This window comes from Brassica napus, chromosome C5 (genome assembly GCF_020379485.1).
Source record: "Brassica napus cultivar Da-Ae chromosome C5, Da-Ae, whole genome shotgun sequence".
Lineage (NCBI taxonomy): Eukaryota > Viridiplantae > Streptophyta > Magnoliopsida > Brassicales > Brassicaceae > Brassica > Brassica napus.
In genome coordinates, this window is record NC_063448.1 from 41,145,498 (window position 1) to 41,159,864 (window position 14,367).

Below are 14,367 nucleotides of genomic sequence, written 5' to 3' on the forward strand. Positions count from 1 at the left end.
ATTCGAAACTATCAGGGTTCACCTAATTTGAGAATGGAAAGTTGATGTTTTGGTTGAGAACATATTTTTATCTATGTTCTTCATCACTATCTCCAATGCATTTTGCTAATTTTGTCTCTAAACAGAAGAACTCTATAATAGAGTTAGAGTTTACTTCGATGTAGTCTTTTAAAATAGCAACTTTTATTTGTAGAATAAAATAGAAGATTGTGACTTTTTATTTATTTATAGAAGAAATATAGTAATCACTATTAAAAAAAAGGAAATAAAGTTGGATTGAAATAGATTTACCCTTAAATATAAAGGTGAATTGAAGATGCTCTTAGTATACTTCATTGTATATAAATTGAGAAATGACCCTAGATGGTCCTAAACCAAAATTTTCTTTCCAAACTAGACTTTAATGTCCAATGTCACAAAAATGTTTCATTAAAGGATGACCAATTACCATATTATTGATAAGGATTATTTCTAATCCTAAGTCAAATCAATGTAGTATTTAAGAGTCAATCTAATTCTAAGCCATTTCGATTCAAAGAGAATGCAGATCTATGCTTAATCTAAGTGTGATCAATGTAGTGATGATGAGAAACAAATAACAAGAACTAAACAAGATAAGTAACTAGAGCTTGATTTCAATAAGATAAAGTAGGATCCATGGGGTTAGGAATTTGATTTCAAGTGGTTAAGATTCAAGTCAAGGTGGCAAGCTATCAATCAACAGTTTACTTAAGTCTAGAACACCAATAAATATCAATCCTTTCCCAAGGTAAAGACCCCTATGCAATCATGAACTTAACATCAATTCCCATTGGTTTAAATCATTCAAGCATGCATTTCAAATAAGTCTACTAACCATCTAACAATCCTAGTATCAAATCTCTTTGGCTATTCATGTTAGAGCATATTTAAGTTGGATCAGACATTTCAACAAACACCTTCCGGGCATGAAATGTTTAGAGGTTTAGATTAGAAAGTTCAAGACTAATCTAGCATTGAGAACACTCAAATAGCAAGTAAACACATAAATCTAACACTAAACACCTTAACTATCCGCTTAACCACTCTAATCACCCTAACCCATAGATCCAATGGTAGTCTACTCACTAATCTTCATGATTAACCTTAAACCCATAATTGATTTAAGATAAATCATGTTGAGAAGCAAAATAATCCAACAAACACAAAGAAAATAGACTATAGATTCAAGCTTTCAACCCAAAATATCAATGTGTTTAGAGAGAAAACAAGATAAGATCTTAAGATTAGGTCTAAGAAACATTTATAGTAGCTTAAAATCGAACCGGGTAAACCCAACAAACCTTGGTTGACCCAAACACAAATGGGTAAATATCTGGTCAAACTCTGAAATGTTGATTTTTTGGACTCGCAGCGGCTAGGCGAAACCGCTCCACTAGGCCGCGGAGGCTAAAGACTTGTAACTTAAAGAAATTATTTGATCTTAGGTATGAAAAGAAAAAGAAGAAATTATTTGAGAATGAAAATATCATAGGTGAATGTGACATTCTAACTTATGCATGCATTCGTTTGTTTCGGCACTTTTGGTTATTGAATAGTGTAGAATCTAAAATCTACACTAAATATTTGATAGTGATAGAGAGTTTGATCTAGGAAACACAAATGATGTAGGCAACAATATTTTTAGAACACAACGATGTAAACAGTTTCCAATAGGTAAAAATGGACTTTATTGATGAATAAGATCGAATACAATGAGTTGAACTAGATCGAACGATACAAATGAGATCGGTAAAGAAATGATTAAGATTGGGATGAAAACAAGGTCGATGTATGTGTGTAGCTCCCTCTAGGGTTTTCAACGTGTCTTTCTTCATGTCCGCTCTCTTTCCTTTATAGTAAGTCGATCTCGTGACCTTCGTAACTGCTACATGATCTTCGTTTCTTGTTCCGCGATCTTCGGGGCTTCGATGGCTCCGCCTCGAGCTCGCATGCTTGCTATGGGCTTTAATTCCTTACGGCCCATATCTTTGATCGCGGCCCATTAATGTATTGACCAAAATTGGGTCCAACATTTGTTCCCCAGCCTCTTTTGGTTTGTTGGGAAACCGAAAAGGCGAAAACTGTCTTAGTCCGACGTTGCCGCGATTCAAGGGAAATAGGACACCACGCGCATCGGTTTGATTTGACTGGTCGGCCATTTTTTAAATTGTGTGGCTGAGATCGACGATTCGTGGTTGGCTTCAATTAACTACTTCGGGAACTGTTTTTTCTCTTTTTTAATATATATATCGATTCTTCATAGTGAGTCGTCTTCTCTAATAGCGGTTCTTCTTTCTCTCTTATTCTCTCCTTCGCGATATTTCTTCTTGATTCGAACTTATGGCAGTTGAAAAATTTGGTCCTCATCACAAGATGATTCTCGAGGCGAAGCATATCGAGAAGATCTACGAGCTCTGGGGAGTCGATTATGCCGTAGAAATTAAACTTCCCGAAGATGGCGAAACTCCGGAGACTGTGAGACCGGGGTACTGTAGAGCTTATGCGTTGCATTTCGAGGATGACGGCTTATCGTTTCCTCTCCCTCATTTTCTTCTCGAGGTGTTGGCGGAGCTCAAGATGGTGTTTACGCAGATAGCGCCTAATTTGTTTTGCTATTTCCTGGCCTCCTGGGTCCGAGCTCAGGAAGAAGGCCTTGAGTTCGGCCTCAGGGAGTTGAAGCAACTACTCGCTATAAAGCGAAACAGCGGCTTTCCAGGCACGATGATTCTTGCTCCTCGTTCGGGCCGTGTTATTACTGAAGGCATTCCCAATAGAGATGATCGATGGACAGAGAAGTTCTTTGTTTTTAAGATTAACCCGGCGTCGGTCGGGGACTTTGACTTCGAGAGGATCCCTCGGGAATGGTCTGACGATATTGGTGAGTTTTTCTTTTATTTTTTTTTGTGAATCCTGATCGCTTTTTAGCCTTCTCCTTTTTAAAAGACTCCTCTTTTTTATCTGTAGAGCCCTTCGGCCCTGCGCCCATGACTCCTGAGCTTCGTGGATTAATGGATACTTTGTGACGTGGTAATCCTCGGTGGCTCGCTTTTACTCATGATCGAATTCGAACCGCCTACGCTCTCCCGCCGGGTGTGAACCGTGCTAATCATGTTGCCTCGGTGGCTCCTGTTCGGCCCAAGGAAGGTCGAGGCAACAAGAGTAAGTTGTTCTTCTCTTGACATGATTTGAGGCACTTCATTAGCGCGATTCTAAATCCTTTGAGGTTCGTTTTGTTTTGGAAGAAGGAGAAAGAGGTGTTGCTCGATCGTCCTGACGAGTCTTCTGAAACCGGGTCGTTAGAGTGAGTTCAGAAAGTTCAGCGCGGGCAAGTTCTTAGATCGAGGTTGCAGGCTCAGTCTCCTGGCCTTCTGGCTAGGCCGGTGTCGATCGCTATCCCTGCCGGCGGGACTCGTAAGGCACCGGATAACTCGGCGAGTTCTGCTGGCGATTGAGCTTTTAATGACGAGGTCGACTCATTGACTCATCGACATCGACGTCGGGTCTTGGAGGAGATTAACTCTGTGACTTCGGGATCATCGAACCCGATACTTTCTCTGTCATTACGCGTTTCTGGTGATGGTACCCGAAGCCTCTTCGTGGTCGTTTTCGTATGACAGCGAGATTCCTATCCTTGAGAATCCCGATTCCCTTGCTGCGATCTGGCGCAAGATCATAGCGGAAGTGATGCGACCCAAATCAGCAGCTATGTCTCAACGAGGAGCATAAGGTACGAACCAGCTAAGCAACTGATCATAGCTTGGCTTAATGGGCATTTTATGGGCCTTATCGGTTTGATCCATGAAGTTCTAGACCGAGAGAAGTTGATGGGCTTGATGCAGAACGTGGAGGCCTTATGCTCAATAAGAAATCAATGTTGGATTTGTCCAAGAAAGGCCCACCAAGAAAATAGAAGCCAAAGTCGTATAATATATCAATCTGACGGCAATTCCGAGATCTTCAACCATGCGAAAGGACGCAACCAGCCGAAGAGTTCTGCGACCAAAACATTCAAAATTCGGTCAAGTCTTAGTCTTTGGTCAAGTCAATATTCCTAGTCATGTCTTCTTAGTTTTAATAGCTTTATAGTTTCAAAGATTGACTAGATTATTTAATTCTACAGATTGCCTATTTTATAAAGGCTTGCTTTGTATTGTTTCTATTCATTCAACTTTTCAATAAAAACCTTTCCTTTTAACTTGTTGAATCATTTGTTCTTAATCGAACATCTTATCTTCTGAGTCGTCGGAGTGTGTCATATCTTCGGGCTTAGAAATTGGTAGTATCAAGAGGCTTTCCGCACCTCTTGTGTCACCTTTCGATCCACATCCCTTGATCGTTTGTGCTTTCTAGCTCATTTGGTGCAAGGCTTATCCAGTCATGTGGTATCATGTGGTATCAGAGCTACTTTGAGGTTCGGAGTTCTTCACAGCCAGCCATTCTTAACTCTTCAGCCTTTAGGAGATCAACTGTGTCTTTTCGACTACTGATCAACCATGAAGAGAAGGCAGCGCGCAAAGCACCAGAAGAAAAGTTGCGAGAATGGAGGTACAACAAACGCACAGCCGAAATGAGAGCACAATATGAGTGTGACCAAGAGAAGGAAGCCAAGAAGTCACGACCGGAGAGAGACAAATGGAAGAAACCACTCAGAAAAGAAGCGACTACATCAACCAGAACTAAAGAGAAGAGGAATAAAGGCTTGGAAAGATGGCTGGAGAATTTCAAGGCTAAGATCCATCAGAGGATCACAAACCCACGTCCATTCCAGTTTTAGAAGAAGATCAGGAGGCCAAAGATATCGAACCAGAGCTATCGATTGTTTATGTCCGAGCAGAATCTATGGACGATCAGCTGTATCAAGAGGAAGATCTCAGTCCAGTCTTTGATGAGGAGAAAGATCTCGGTCCAATCTTTGATGAGGAGGAAGATCTCGGTCCAATCTTTGATGAAGAGGAAGAAGGAGAGGCTGTAAGTGTTCTCCTGGCTGTCCAAAAAGTGGCTAAAGATGTTGTTGATAGTGGACCAGAAGCTGATCATGAAAAAGATCTCACAACCGCTTATGCTTCAGGTGATATTCTCGGTTCTTTATCAAGTGCCAAACTGGTTCAGCCATTTTTTTTGTATGGAGTACGGCCAAGTGGAGCTATTTAGGTCTGAAGAGGGTCTACAACACTTCATCTTTGAGCCTGGAATAAAGGCGAGTGCGCACAAGAACAGTAGAAACACCTTGGCTGAGCGAAACCATGTCGGTTCATTCATTCTAGAAGGTCCGGATTTGAGGACAAATCATTTTAAAGGAGGAGGGGATGATGCGACCCAAATCAGTAGCTATGTCTCAACGAGGAGCTTAAGGTACGAACCAGCTAAGCAACTGATCATAGCTTGGCTTAATGGGCATTATATGGGCCTTATCGGTTTGATCCATGAAGTTCTAGACCGAGAGAAGTTGATGGGCTTGATGCAGAATGTGGAGGCCCTATGCTCAATAAGAAATCAATGCATGGATTTGTCCAAGAAAGGCCCACCAAGAAAATACAACGCAAGGTCGTATAATATATCACTCTGACGGCAACTCCGAGATCTTCAACCATGTGAAAGGACTTGCTTTGTATTGTTTCTATTCATTCAACTTTAATTTTACAGATTGCCTATTATATAAAGGCTTGCTTTGTATTATTTCTATTCATTCAACTTTTCAATAAAAGCCATTCATTTTAACTTGTTGAATCATTTGTTCTTAATCGAACATCTTATCTTCTGAGTCGTCGGAGTGTGTCATATCTTCGGGCTTAGAAGTTGGTAGTATCAAGAGACTTTCCGCACCTCTTGTGTCACCATTAGATCTACACCCCTTGATCGTTTGTGCTTTCTAGCTCATTCGGTGCAAGGCTTATCCAATCCACCAACCTTATAGTGATCCTTCAATTTAGGGCGTATCAGGAAGGATCCGAGCTCCCTTCTCTGGAGCGAATGTGAGAACGTGATGCCTATGTTTGGATGGCAGTTGCGAACGCCAAGGTACGTTATCTTTCTTCGATGTTTTATGGAATGGGATGACGATCTTCGACGTTATCGTTTTTGCTTAGGCTATGGAGGCGAGTTGCAAATATGCCGCTTTGATGGAGGGACGATTGGCAGATTTTCCAAGTAAGGAGGAGATCGCGGGTCATCTTTTCACGATCCAACAGCTTCGAGGTGAGTTGGATGCTTCTCGGGAGGTGGAGAGGCAGCGAGAAGCGGAGATTGAGGAGTCGAATAGGAAGTTGGTTGTTGCTGAGGCAGATAAGGTCGCTATTCAGAGCGATCTTGACTCGATGAAGGAGAAGCATATGCGAGAGATCGAAGGTCAGGATAGGAAAGCTCGCAAAGATCTCCACCTTACTCGTCTCTCTCTTGCTCGAGAGTATGATGGGGTTCTGGCTGTAGTGAAGAGCAAGTTGGAGCAGAAGAAAAAGGAAACGGCTGTGGAGATTCGTTTGCAAGAGGTGCGAGCTCGTATGGAGGCTTTGACTGAGTATAACGAGGGTGGCTTCGAGCTCGAGGCGGAGTTGGAGCGTCTTAAAGACTTGGAGATTTCGCTCGAAGTTGATTACGGTCTTGCTTCGGTGTCAGACCGCTCTCTTAGTCGCCTCGATCTTCCTGAGATTTTTGGAGATTCGGTCAACCAGGATTGACGCGAAGGTTAATTTGAGTTAGTTTGAACTTTGATATGTTCTACTTTTCTTTTGGTGTTTTTGTTGTTGAAGAAACATATATATGTTTTTAACGGATTATGGGATAATACCTCTTTAATCGTATGTTTTTTATATTTATTTTAAGCTTCATTGCGCCTGTTGTTTTGCCCTTTAGAAGGCGTAGAACAGAGACTGATCAAGAATCTGTTTTGTGGGCATTTATATGGCCTGATAGCAAGTTGGTTGAACGGGCTATGTTTAGGGATTAAATATTCTAAGTAATAGAAGAAAAGTAACAAATGTTTGTTCAGTTGTTTGGGCTGCGCTCGGTGTCGAGCTGCCTACGTACCCTCTTCGAGGGATCAAGCCTTTTCGTAGTTCCGTTTCTTTTTGACTGAGCTGTAGGCGTCGGTAGCCTCCCAGCTCAAAGCTTGACAGTCGTGGTCGAGGTTCGGGTTTTGCATTACTTGTAGTATTTCTTTAAGTTTTAGGCATTCAAAGGTCTCATTTCTGAAGGCCAGTTTTGCGTTTTTCTAGCTCGTAGACTCCGGTTCGGATTTCTTTGGTTACTTTGTCTGGTCCTTCCGAGTTTTCCTGCTCCCGGTTCTTTCGTTCCGTCGAACACTTTTCGGAGAACTAGGTCGCCTACAGAGAAAGCGTGGTTTCTTACGTTGAAGTCATAATAACGTGCCGCGGTTTGTTGGTAATTTTGCACACATATTGCTGCTTTTTCTCGTCGTTCCTCGATCATATCTAACTGGTGGATTAACAACTCTTCGTTGAGTTCGGCGTCCTCTGGACATATTCCTCGTCGCTGACTCGGGACCTTGATTTCGGCTGGGATTACGGCTTCGACTCCGTAAGACAGCGAGAATGGTGTTTCTTGGGTTGTTTTGTGGGGGGGGGGGGGGTCGTTCTGTAAGCCGATAGGACACCGTGCAGCTCTTTGCCCTACCTCTCTTTCTTGAGGTCGAGTCTTTTCTTGAGGTTGTTCATTATAGTTTTATTTGCAGCTTCGGCATGACCACTGCATTTTGGGTATCGGGGGCTCGCGGCCTTGATTTCGATTTTCCACTTTACACAAAAATCGTTGAATATTTTTTAGATGAACTGTGGTCCATTTTCGGTTACTATCTCGTATGGTAAACCATGTCGACAGATGATATTTCTCCAAATGAAGCTGGTTACCATCGTAGAGGTGACGTTGGAGAATGATTCGGCTTCGATCCACTTGGTGAAATAGTCGGTTAATACTAGAAGAAATCGCAGTTGGGCTGGCCCAGAAGGTACTAGCGGGCCTACTACATCCATGGACCATTTCATAAAAAGAATATGGCGAAGATATCGTAGATAGTTTTTGAGTTGGTTGATGTATTATCGGTGCGTGCCTTTGGCATTTGTTGCATTTTAGCGCAAATTATTCGCTATCATCGGCGATCGTTGGCCAAAAGTAGCCTAGCTTCTTTATCCTAATTGCTTGGAACCGTCCGCCAGAATGGCTTCCGCACAATCTCCCGTGAGTTTGCTTCAGAATTGTGAATGCGTCCTTAGGTGATACACCTAACAGATAGGGCTCGTCTAGCCTTCTTTTGTATAGTTTTTCCTCATAATACAATAGCGCGAGCTCCGGGATTTTATTTTTCTAGCTTCCCATCTTTCGGCGGGGAGCTTGCCATCTTTTATGTATTTAAATATTGGAGTTCTCCAGTCTGGTCTGGCTTCAAATTCTTTCCTGAAGGCCTCGTGTGCTTTGTTGTTGGTTTCGTGAACGGCCTCTTCGGGGGTAGTTGCGGTGGTCGCTGTCCTTTTGGTCCTGACGCGTGACGTGCTCGAGGTTAGTTGATCATTGAGCTCGCCACTGGTTTCGTCGCCGAGATCCTGGCTTTCTCTCCGTGCCCTGCTTCGTGTAGTGATTGCGTCGATGCAAGTAGGATCGTTTCCTTGAAGGTCGATTCCTTTGCATTGGAGATCTATGCTTGGCTTATCTATTCCTTCTACCGGTATTGTTCTTTTTAACGCTGGATTGGAAGTCGAAGCTAGCGCGGCCAGTTCGTCCACTGAAGTGTTATCCCCCTTTGGGTTCTTTGTGAGCTTAAACTTGTCGAATTGCTGAGAAAATTTCTCGCAGGACTATAACGTATGCTTCCATTCTTTCATTTTTTGCTTCGTATTTTCCGTGGAATTGGCTTGGGACCAATTGTGAGTCGCTGAAGGTGCTGACTTCTTGAACCCTAAGCGAAATGATTGTTCGACTATTTCTCTTGTCGGGGCTTCGAGCTGTATTCTGATTCCGGATCCTTGTTTTGACGATGCACAGTCTACATGTAACCTCCATTTTTCGGTATTCGATCTCGAGCTATCCTCTTTTGGGACGAGTTCGATGACGAAGTCTGCTAGTACTTGTGCTTTTGAGCTCGTTCGTGGTTTGTACTCGATGTCATATTCGCTGAGCTCGATCGCCCATTTTACGAGCCTGCCAGACTGGCTTGGGCTGTGAAGTATTGTCCGAAGAGGTTGCGACGTCATGACTATGATCGAATCAGACTGGAAATAGGGTCTCAATTTTCTGGTGGCAGTTACTACTGCTAGTGCTAGTTTCTCCATTACGGGGTATCTGGTTTCGGCGTCGACCAGCGATCTACTCACGTAGTATATTGGTTTCTGTTCTCCGGTTTTTTCGCGGATCATGACTCTGCTCACTGCATGTTAGGAGGTTGCGACATATAGGAAGAGGGTTTCTCCTACGATAGGTTTCGATAATATAGGCGGCTCGCTGATGTATGCTTTAAGTTCTTTTAGGGCAGAGTTGCATTCGGCGTTCCATTCGAACTTCTTATTTCCTTTCAGCAATTTGTAGAAAGGAAGGCATCGATCGGTTGATCTGGATATAAAACGGTTTAAAGTGGCTATTTTCCCCAGTGAGGCGTTATACGTCTAGGACCGACCTTGGGTGTAAGGTATCGACGAGCGCTCCGATCTGCTTCGGGTTGGCTTCGATTCCTTTTTCAGTTACCAAATAGCCGAGAAATTCCCCAGAGGCAACTCCAAATGTACATTTGGTAGGGTTCAGTTTCATTCCGAATTTGTTGAGGATGTTGAAACATTCTTGTCGCTGGGGAACGTGATCGCTCGCTTTTGACGACTTTACCAGCATATCGTCTATGTAAACTTCCATCGTTTCTCCAAGTTGTTTGGAGAACATTTTGTTTACTAGTCTCTGGTAAGTGCCTCCGGTGTTCTTCAACCCGAACGACATTACTTTATAGCAGTATGTTTCTCGCTCGGTAATGAAACTTGTTTTTTTCTTGGTCTTCGGGATTCATGAGGATTTGATTATAGCCAGAGAATGCATCCATGAAAGAGAGTAGTTCATGTCTGGCTGTGGCTTCTACTAGCCGGTCGATGTGCGGTAGTGGAAAGCTGTCTTTTGGGCACACTTTGTTGAGATCGGAGAAATCGATGCATATTCTCCATTTCCCGTTTTTCTTTTTAACTACGACTGGGTTCGCGAATGGAGGCGATTTTCAGGAGCTTGTCCACTTCATCGTTTACGGCTTTGGTTCGCTCGGGACCCAACTTTCTTTGCTTCTGTTTGACGGGTTTAAACGTGGGATCGACGTTCAGATCGTGGAAAGCGACTTTGATATCGATTCCCAGCATCTCCGCCGCGGACCATGCAAACGTTTTTATTTTTGTTTGAGGAAGGATAGAGGTCGCGCCTTAACTCGGGAGGCAGGCCATTCCCAATGTTAACGCTTTTTTTTGGGAACTTTCATCTAGAGGGATGATGCTCGATAGATCTTTGGCAGGATGTTTATCTGAGAGGTCGCGTGCGAGTGGGATATTCTCCTTCTTCTGTGGCATCTTTCGGAATTCGGACATGTAACAGGCCCGGGCTTGTTTTTGGCTTCCGAGTATGGTTTTCTCGCAGGTTGGAGACAAAAACTTCACACATTGGTGATAAACCGAGGTGACCGCCCTCATCTGGTGAAACCAGGGGCGCCCTACGATGGCATCGAAAGGCATAGGATGATAGACTACGGTGAATTCTGTTTTCAGTTCCAGATCGTAAGCTCTGGTGGTTAATAATATGATCCCGAGCGAACGGACCGACTTTCATTCGAAGCTAGCGAGGGGAGTCATTTCTTGTCTGATTGTTGGGATCGGTTGCTCGAGCGACCGTAGCGTTTTTGTGAGATGATGTCGACAGTACTTCCGGTGTCGACGAGGATTTTTGAGAAGACGGCGCCTTCGACTTCCAACGCGATCACCAAGGCATCGTCGTGGGGAATATCGAGCTTTATAGTTTCGTGCTCGTGGAAAGTCACGATTTCTCCTTTTTGTATTGTATCCTCGAAGGGGATGATGGAACCGTTAATCGTTTCTCGCGAAGCGCAGGATTGCTTATCGAGAATATCGACCTTTCTTGATGCGATCGGCCGCATCGATCTGAAGAGGTTGAGATCGATTGATTTGATGCAGTCGGATCGGATTGGGGTGGGATCCATAGTCGCGCTTAGGAAACTTTAGATCGGTTTCTTAGCAAAGATGTTTTTCGTTTATCTTCCCCATAGTCGGCGCCAAAATGTAGAACCTAAAATCTACACTAAGTATTTGATAGTGATCGGGAGTTTGATCTAGGGAAGACAAATGATGTAGGCAACGATATCTTTAGAACACAACGATGTAAACAGTTTCCAGTTGGTAAAAATGGACTTTATTGATGAATAAGATCGAATACAATGAGTTGAACTAGATCGAATGATACAAATGAGATCGGTAAAGAAAGGATCTAAGATTGGGATGAAAACAAGGTCGATGTATGTGTGTAGCTCTCTCTAGGGTTGTCAACGCGTCTTTCTTCATGTCCGCCCTCTTTTCTTTATAGTAAGTCGACTTCGTGACCTTCGTAACTGCTCCACAATCTTCGTTTCTCGTTCCGCGATCTTCGGGGCTTCGATGGCTCCGCCTCGAGCTCGCATGCTTGCTATGGGCTTTAATTTTTTTACGGCCCATATCTTTGATCGCGGCCCATTAATGTATTGACCAAAATTGGGTCCAACAAATAGTATATATTAATTTAGGATCCTATATGATATATAATAAGGTTTTAAGCAATATTGATATTGATCCGAGGGATACCCTCAAAACAGCTGAACTGGAATCAACACTTTGGGTTGAGGCTCAGGTTATAAGGGATCAGCGAGTGGCACCAGATGTACATATTAATTCCATTCAAACGAATTCAGGAAGATGGTTTTTTATACACGGCTCGTGGAAAGATAAGGATTTGTTCTCAGGGCAAGGCTGGTATAGTACTTTACCAGGCTTTGATGGTTTGTTAGGCGCACGAAATGTCCGTGCATGTTTATTACCTCTCTATTCGGAGATGGAGGCATTGATATGGGCAATGGAATGTATGAAGAGTTTAAGACAGGTTCATGTTACGTTTGCAACGGATTGTTCTCAGTTGGTGAAGATGGTTTCGGAACCCGAGGAATGGCCAGCATTTGGACCCTATCTAGAAGATATTAAGCTTTTGAGGAGCAGTTTTCTCAACTCAGACATCGTTCATGTACCAAGGACGGCGAACCAAAAGATGGATAGCTTAGCACGCAGTGCCCGGCATCAACCGTCTTTCATCGTACACATGGATGCAGAGTTTCCAATTTGGTTTACAGAGTCAATATGAGTCTGTAAATTGTTTGCTATAAAAAAAAAAAAGACTATTTAATATTATTTCTATCTAATTAGGTTGTAACAAATTTCTATTTTTAATATTATTTTGAGTTTTCTTAAATACTTGTAACCCAAATAAATTATTTGAGAATGAAAATATCATAGGTGAATGTGTCATTGTGACTTATGCATGCGTTCGTTTGTTTTGTTTTTGATTATAAATAATTTATTAATTTAGGGTCTTATTTGAATTCTACCGTGACTTTTTTTCTAACTTAGTAAACATGTTGTGACTTAATATGAATCTAAATACATACGATAGTATCCATTTTTGACTATTTAATATTATTTATTTATTTTTTGGCATAGTTCAGAATTAGATGATGAAAACATAAGTCTGTCTTATTGATCAAAAAGAAAAGAAGAAAACATTGAAGTCTCTCCACTCTGGAGGAAACATAAAACGCATTGTTACCGAACCGACAGCGTTTTTCGTTTTGCCCATTGTTACCCAAACTACAGCGTTATATAGGTGAAATGAACCGAGGTTAAGTTGGAACCAAAAAGAAATGAGCCAACTTCTCACGTGCCAGAGCAATCTCCCATGGATCTCTACTCCCATTGCTTTAATAAAATATGAAAATTCGATTTTACTATTTTTTATTTTCAAAATTATTATTTTTCTAAAATAAAAAATAATTTCAAAATTTCAAAATTTCAAACTTTTGAATTTTTAAAATTTCAAATTTCGGATACTACATTGTATTGTATAGTTTTACTTAGTTGTATTTTGTTCTATTAGGTAATACTGAATTATACTTGGTTATACTGAGTTATAATGAGTACTACTGAGGTGTAGTTATTCCGAATTCTACTAAGTTATACAAGTTATATTGAATTATACTAGTTATACTTGTAATACTGCGTAATACTAGTGAGTTAGATATACCTAGTTATACTAGTTATATTGAGTTTTACTAGTTATACTGAGTCATATTTGTAATACTGCTACTACTAATGTGTTAGGTATACATCATATACTTTGTTATTCTAGTTATAATGAGTACTACTAAAATCAGATCTCAAGATGAAATAAATAAAAACAGAAAATGCCCTAAAAAGAGAGAAACAAGAACAAGAAGAACCTTAAATCACAAAAATTCTAGAATCTTCTTCAACAATCCTAAATTGGAAACATACATAACAAAAAGAAATAGAATACAATCACTATACATCCAATCATTGTAGATCGAAATCATAGACCTATTGATGTCTTATCTTTCTCCTTTTCCGCCATTATCGAAGGCCCAACAGCTGTGATTTCTTCTTCGGTTTTGGTAATCGGTGACCTTACGATGTATATCAGGATTAGCCGCCATATTTTCTAGAGAAAAAGAGAAGAATCGTTGGATCTGTTTAAGATTTGGTGGTTGAAGTTTACAGAGGAAAAAAAAAATCGCAGAGAAAAATAAAATGATAGAGAACCGTCGGTGTCACATTGCTAGAGATTAGGTTTAGAGATAAATCGGTAATATAAAAAATTAATCAAAATAATATTAAAAATATACCAGGTCTTTGAAAGATTGTTTTGGGGGCACAAGAAGAGATGTTTCAAAAAGAAAAGCTCTGGGCTAAAGACGTGCACACAGTCAAAAAGTTTTATCCTCAAAGCCCTAGAGTGGCGATGGCGGCGGCGATCAGATCTAAGGAGAAAGTTCGAGGTTTTTCCTGCTAATTCGTGCCGCTCTTTCATTCAGCGAGGCTATCTTCCAGTACCAAGCTGTTACCTTTCCCAAGTACCTTCGCAACCACCCTAACCCAAATCCCACGAAGCAAGATGACAGGTTAAAGGAACCCAATAGCGTGTTTAGAGCTCTGGAGAAGATCCAGTGACTGGATCTAGCTGGAGTTTAGCTTTCATTAAGTCCTTGTGACTTCTCAGTGTTCTCTTTCTGGTTCAACTTCGCCGACAGCGAACGGAACATGAAGAAGA